The following is a 5,854-nucleotide window of genomic DNA, read 5'->3' as shown; positions in this document are numbered from 1 at the left end:
CCCATTTGACCCAACAATACCACTCCTGGGAATATATCCCACAGAGGCAAAAAAGTATAGTCAAAGTGACATCTGTACTTGTTTGTTCATTGCAGCACTCTTTACAATAGGCAGTATCTGGAAAAAAACCTAAGTGCCCAAGAACAGATGACTGGTTAAAGAAACTTTGGTACGTCTACACAATGGAGTACGATCTAGTTGTTAGAAAAGATGAAGTCATGAAATTTACACACAAGTGGTACTACATGAAAATTTCATGCTAAGTTAAATGAGTCAGAAAGAGAGGGATAGACATAGAAAGATTGCATTCATCTGGGGAACATAAAGTAACAACAGAGGAGACTAACACACAAGAATAGCTGAGATAAGTACCAGGAGGTTTATTCCATGACTTGGAGGCCAGCCACACATGCTAAGGGAAAAGGCAGCTCAGATAGAGAAGGGAGCACCAAATAAAGGGGGTTGGGAGGATCCTCCCAGGATGGGAGAAGCATGCTGAAAGTAGACTGTAGACCGAAAATGATTGCCACTCAATGCCTCTTTTGCAAACCACAGCACCCAAAAGAAGAGAGAGAACAAAAGGGAATGCCCTGCCACAGAGGCAGGGGGAGATGGGGGATGGGTGTGGGAGGGATACTAGAATCCATGGTGGTGGAAAATGGGCACTGGTGGAGGAATGGGTACTTGATCATTGTATAATTGAAACCCAAGCACAAAAATTTGTAAGTCTACAACTGTACCTCTTTGTTTGTCACTAATAAAAATTTAAAAAAAAAAGAAAAAGAAAAAGAAAGTATTTCACAATGCCTTTTCAGTAATTCTGATTGTTGGGGAGGAAATTCTAAACAATAATAGTGCATCTTTCGTCAAAATAATGAATGTAACCAATGTAGAGAAAAGTTAAGTAGAATTCATCTGCCTCACAGGCATTGGGAGTGGTGTGAGGGGGGGTATATTGGTGTTCTTGCTGGTGAAAAAATTAGTACTGGTGAAGGGAAAGGTGTTTGATCATTGTATGACCATGACTTAAACCTGAAAGCTTTGTAACTTTTCCCACAGTGATTCAATAAATAAATATAAATAGAAAAAATAAATAAATAAATAAAATTATGAAAAAAAAAAGTAAGGTGGAACTCATGCCCAATTCAATCAGCTAATCAGTGGCTTAATAAATAGCAGTACTCCTACAAAAAAATAAAATAAAATAAATCTTCGTATTTTTCTATACAGATGCACTATGTTAAAATGGTTCTTATAAGGGAGTAAGGTCTAACATCATTGAATTTGCTCCGACTAGTTGCAAGTCCATGGCAAGGGAAAATAAAAATAATCATTCCCTTTTATGAAAGTGTCTTAACTTTAATGAAAAGCTGAAGTAACTGAAATTTAAATTTTATGTGGGTGAGAATTATATTTATCTTATTTCGGTATATGTGTTCCAAGATACAAGATCAAACTTTCCATTTAGAAAGTGGGAAATGCAGATTTGTTTGATAAATAAATAAATTCATAGTTGACCTTGAAAAAAATTATTTATTGCATGAAAGGACTCCTAATTCTATATAATTGTAATGAAGCCCTTTTAGCAAATGCCATTTAGTTGTCCTAGGTTTATTTATAATTGGTTTTGTTTTGAAGGAACAATAAAAATCACTACCTGCAAGCAAATTCTATCGCAAAACATAAGGAGTATATGGAAGCTTTCATGAAATTTCTTTTTGAATTCTGAAAAGTACTTTGATTACTCAGTTTCTAATCTAAACTACTGGATTTTTATCTGTTATTTGTTAAAGAACTTAACATTCCTACATCAATACCTATCACTTTCTTCTACTAATGTCCTGTATTCTCTGATTTTTTTGCATATATATATTTATTCACATTCTAAATATGGATCTTCTCCAAAGTACTCTCTAACCTATACTCTGACCATTTTCATACATATTTATATATAGTCTACATTTAAACTTTATACTAAAATGTTTACTTTGATTTATTACTAACATTTATTGCTCTCTTACCTTGAAATGTCAAAACACTGACTTGTTTTTTCTCTCTGATCATGTTTCTGTAACGGAATTCACTATCTACCATATTGTTTCAGTATTTTCATAGTATTCCAAAATTAGATTCACATAAACATTTTCCTCTCACCATTTAGCACTCCCAAATAAAGTCAATTGATAAAAAAATTATCAATTCTTACTTTCCTTTAATATGTGATATATTTATCACACTCATCAAAAATTATCAATTCTTATTTTCCTTTAATATGTTATATATTTATCACACTCATCAGGTGTCTTTCAGTGCTACTATTCAGTATTAGAGTACTGCATCTGATAATTATTATTCCTCATCCTATGTAGTTCATTCTCAATAAAACTTCCTAAGTATTACTTTGCTCCTCACTACATAAATAATGCAACTTAATAACGTATAAATCTTAAATTTGACGTTCCAGACTACGTTGAGATTTTAGTCTTTTCATGTTTTCCCCTAAACCATGTTATGTAATTTTCTAGTTCTATGGATGTCTTATGAGATTCCTTCCACTAAGAAAATATCTTGATTTCTTTAATACTTAGTATTTACATGAAATGTCCTTACTCTCATGACTTTCTTTGGAGATTTTAATTATGGTTTTGTGACACACTAGTCTAAAGATTTTGAAACTAAGAACAACAAATGAGGGGCTGGAGCAATAGCACAGCGGGTAGGGCGTTTGCCTTGCACGCGGCCAACCCGGGTTCGATTCCCAGCATCCCATATGGTCCCCTGAGCACCGCCAGGAGTAACTCCTGAGCGCAGAGCCAGGAGTAACCCCTGTGCATTGCCGGGTGTGACCCAAAAAGCAAAAAAAAAAAAGAAGAACAACAAATGATCGTAATTTCATAATTTCTTTGCATCAGGAGTCTTGGCATGATTTAGTAAGATGCCTCTGCCTAGTAGCTCACTACGTTGTATTAAAATATCAGTCAAAACTGAATTGTTCTCAAGTCTCAATTAGGAAATCAATACACTTTCAAATTTGTTCATATGGCTGTTGACAGAGCTCGGTTATGGCACAGTGTACAGAGCACCTGAGATCCTTACTGCCCTTTGACAGAGAACAGCTCTCAGATCTCTGCCACTGCACAGGGCAATTCACAACATGCCACTTTGCGAGATGCAGAATAGGAGAAACTGAGTGAAATGGGAGCCTGTGTCATTTTGTAGTTTAATCTCAAAAGCAATAACCTATCACTTCTGCAGTATTCTCTCCATAGCTATATAATGACCTTAAGAGGGAAGATTACACAAAGACTTTAATATTAGCAGACAGGCAGAGATCACTGGGAGAGGTCTTAAATGCTGTCAGCCAAATACACTCAATTGTCATTCCTTTCTTGTTTCTCTCAGAAAATACAGAACTTTGCTTGTTTTGAATTCTTATACTACAAAAAAAAGCTAAATAACTTGTGTGTGTGTGTGTGTGTGTGTGTGTGAAACCCTAATTTCTTTTCTTTTTTCATTAGAGCACTTTTTAAATATAGTATACACTAATTATAGTTATGTTTAATTATCAATGTATTTGTACTTACCACCACATTCCACATTTTCACTAAATATCTAAATAATGCTGAATCATTTCTACCTCTGTTATGATCCTTCTCTGCAGGAAATCAAGTTTCTTGGTACCTTTCTCTCCAAACTCTCAATTTAAATATCATGAACACTCTAACTGGAAAAACCAGCACAAACTTCCAAAATGCCCTCTAGAAAAAACTTGTAAAATAATCCAACTTTTATATTTCTCATTTGGCTAAAGGTATGTCATTGTGGTTTTTGGGAGTTTTTTTTGGTTTTTCTTTTTTTTTTTTTTTTTGCTTTTTGGGTCACACCCGGCGATGCACGGGGGTTACTCCTGGCTCTGCACTCAGGAGTTACTCCTGGCGCTGCTCAGGGGACCATATGGGATGCTGGGAATCGAACTCGGGTCGGCCGCTTGCAAGGCAAACACTCTACCAGCTGTGCTATCTCTCCAGCCCCTCATTGTGATTTTTTAATAGTGTAATTTTAAAAGCAAACTTTTACTATACCAATACATTGCTAAGATCAAAAACTACTTGAATGGCATTTCGAACTGTTTATTTGTATCACTTTCCTCAAAAAAATTAAAAATTCATGATTAGCAAATACTAAGTACACTTCAGAGTTTCTGTCATCTATCAAATAGATGAGATATTTTTACACTTATAAATTATTTTAAACTCACATGAGATAGATTTATAAGATACCCACCCATCTTTTTAATTTAATCTAGACAGACAATAATTTCCTAGAATGACAATTTTATAAAAACAGTCTAAAAATAAATTAATATTAGCATCTCACCTCATAATGTAGGGAAGGGGACTAATAATTATGTACTAAACATTATTTAGTCAAAAGTACATTATTTAGCTTTATGAATTCTGCTATAAAATTCTTTGTCTTTTCAAATAGTTCACAAATACACTGTCTATATTAGATTATATTTTTTGCCTATAGTGCTTTACCTGCTTCAAGAAAATCCAACGCTTGTCACTCACAAATATAAATATTATAAACCATTCTCAAATAACAATGATAGTTTTTTCTTCTTTAAATAAAACTAGGTATTTCCCTCTATTCCATTTATAAATCATAAAAATAATTTTGAATGGTTATGCATACAGAGTAAAAATGTATTTTTCTGTGATTTTTTATTGAAATCTCCAAATACTCGCACCGCTGAGCTTGATTTTAACCTTTGCTAACTGCTCTCCTCAGACATTGATAATATTAGGCTTGCTAATAGAATCACTGATGGTGCTATAGAAGGTCAAAGAACAACATTATTCCACGTGGTCTACAGAACCTTTATGAACTAACTACCCTGTCAACTATTGTTTAAAATCCCACAAAACACATAAAAAACTTTTTAAACTATAAATATAAGTTCTATGAAATCTGACTTCAGGATAAAGAAGGAAACCACAAAATCCTTGAAATCCCTATGAGATTATGTTAGAATCCAGATCTTCCTGATTTTAATTCCTTTTAATGTTTTGTATCAGAGTTTTAGTTGATCTGGTTTCCAAAGAGATATGTTTCACTTTCATAATTCATTCATAGTTTGGCCTGGAATAATATAGCTTACCTCCACATTCCTGGCAAGCAACATTTCTTTGCTGGAAGAAAAGTTCACCTCTTAACTGAGTGTTTGGCTAAAGATCAGGAAAAAAATAAGATCTGATTTCTTTTACACTTGACTTCCTTTTTCATGTGACCCTTACACAGAATTGTCTTTATTCTTCATTTTGTCAGCTGGAATATAATAAATTATGCCAGTTCCTGTTGGTCTAACACCCTTAGGACTTCTTAAACATATTCCACAAATAATGTATCTTTCAGTGCATTGAAATCTAGCAGCTTGAGAATTCATTCATTTCAAACAAAGGAAGTGAAATGTCTCTTCTTTACTTCCTAAGAGACCCAATGTACCAACTGACTTTTAACTGGTATTTGATTTTCCAGGCTTCTAACTAATGCCAATGTTCCATATTTAAAAGATTGCTGACTATTGAGTTTTGGTCTCCTCTATTTCGCTTTCTGGATCTGCAATCCAATCCTCTTTCTTTCCATTTTTAAACTGCTCCTGCGTTGTTTACACAATTAACAATTCTCTAACAAGTCACATCCTTTCTTCTCTGAATTGCCTATTCTTGAAAAGAAGACTTGTAGTAAGAAGGTAGATAAAAGTATGGATTCTAAAGCCTGTTTACATTGAGAGGATGACTATAACTGACAAAATTTAATCCAATGTCTGCTATGCTAGGTGGAATAAGAT

This window comes from Sorex fumeus, unplaced genomic scaffold (genome assembly GCF_029834395.1).
Source record: "Sorex fumeus unplaced genomic scaffold, SorFum_2.1 ptg000002l, whole genome shotgun sequence".
Lineage (NCBI taxonomy): Eukaryota > Metazoa > Chordata > Mammalia > Eulipotyphla > Soricidae > Sorex > Sorex fumeus.
This window is presented reverse-complemented; position numbering follows the sequence as displayed.